Source organism: Arachis ipaensis, chromosome B07 (genome assembly GCF_000816755.2).
Source record: "Arachis ipaensis cultivar K30076 chromosome B07, Araip1.1, whole genome shotgun sequence".
In the NCBI taxonomy this organism is placed as follows: domain Eukaryota; kingdom Viridiplantae; phylum Streptophyta; class Magnoliopsida; order Fabales; family Fabaceae; genus Arachis; species Arachis ipaensis.
The window spans coordinates 58,210,087-58,211,987 of NC_029791.2; positions in this window are offsets into that span (position 1 = coordinate 58,210,087).

Below are 1,901 nucleotides of genomic sequence, written 5' to 3' on the forward strand. Positions count from 1 at the left end.
AGGGTGTGTTGTGTGCGAAAGGGTTGGCAAAGGTGAGGGTTATGTGCGAAGGTGAGAATGGCAAAAGTGTGTGCTTCAGGAGGGAAGAGGGTTTGCTATGCGCAAAGTGTCTCGTGGGTGTGTGTTCTTCTGGAGGAAATTGAAAGGGGAACAAAAAATTTACTAAGTGTTAGGGATTTGTCATACATACATTAGGCATCACTTTTAAAACGCACCCAAAACATAATAAATAAGTTACTTTTTAAAAGCGTTCTCTTTGATACGAAAAGTGAACCCATAGATATCAACCCACGGCTACGCTTTATAAGTGATTTCTATAATACCTAAGGCTACGCTTTTTAAATGATGCCGCATTTGTGTATCCTTTTCTCTTATAAAAAGGCAACACGGAGAAAAGCGTAGCCTATTCTATGAATAGGCTACGCTTTTCAAATGTAGCTTAAAAAAAGTGTGGCTGAATGGGTATTTTTCTTGTAGTGTAAAGAACGGGTCCACCTTAGTGATGGCGGCTAGTTCTTCCTCTTGAAGATCCTATGGAGTGCGTGAGCTCCTCTATGTCTCTTCCTTGCCTTTGTTGCTCCTCTCTCATGGCCTTTTGGTCCTCTCTGATTTCATTGAGGATAATGGAGTGCTCTTGGTGCTCCATTCTTAGTTGCTCCATGTTAGAACTCAAATCTCCTAAAGAGGTGTTGAGTTGCTCCCAATAGTTGTGTGGAGGGAAATGCATTCCTTGAGGCATCTCAGGGAATTCTTGATGAGGAATTTCCTCATGCTCTTGTTGAGGTCCATGAGTGGGCTCTCTTGTTTTCTCCATCCTCTTCTTAGTGATGGGCTTGTCTCCTTCAATGAGGATGTCTTCCTCTATGACAACTCCGGCTGAATTGCATAGGTGACAGATGAGATGAGGAAAGGCTAACCTTGCCAAAGTGGAGGGTTTGTCAGCCACCTTGTATAGTTCTAGAGATATAATCTCATGAACTGCTACTTCCTCCCCAATCATGATACTATGGATCATGATAGCCCGGTCCACAGTAACTTCAGATCGGTTGCTAGTAGGAATGATAGAGCGTTAGATGAACTCTAACCATCCTCTAGCCACGGGCTTGAGGTCAAGCCTTCTCAGTTGAACCGGCTTGCCTTTGGAGTCTCTCTTCCATTGAGCTCCTTCCATATAGATGTCCATGAGGACTTGGTCCAACCTTTGATCAAAGTTGACCCTTCTAGTGAAAGGATGAGGATCTCCTCTCATTATTGGCAAGTTGAATGCCAACCTTACAGTTTCCAGACTGAAATCCAAGTATTTCCCCCGAACCATTGTGAGCCAATTCTTTGGGTTCGGGTTCACACTTTGATCATGGTTCTTAGTGATCCATGCATTAGCATAGAACTCTTGAACCATTAAGATTCTGACTTGTTGGATGAGGTTGGTGAGAGTTTCCCAACCTCTTTTTCGAATCTCACGTCGGATCTCTGGGTATTCACTCTTTTTGAGCATGAAGGGGACCTCGGGGATCACCTTTTTCTTGGCCACAACTTCATAGAAGTGGTTTTGATGGACTTTTGAGATGAATCTCTCCATTTCCTATGACTCGGAGGTGGAAGCAATTGCCTTCCCTTTCCTCTTTCTAGAGATTTTTCCGGTCTTAGGTGCCATTAATGGTTATGGAAAAACAAAAAGTATAGCTTTTTTTTCACACCAAACTTAAAAGGTTTGCTCTTCCTCGAGCAAAAGAAGAAAGAAAGGAGTAGAAGAAGAAGAAATAGAGGATATAGAGGGGTTGTGTTGGTTTCGGCCAAGGGGGGTTTAAGTGCTTTATGATGTGTGAAATGAAGGTGGTAAGGAGGGGTATTTATAGGGTAAGAGGGAGAGAGAGAGAGAGAGAGAGAGAGAGAGAGAGAGA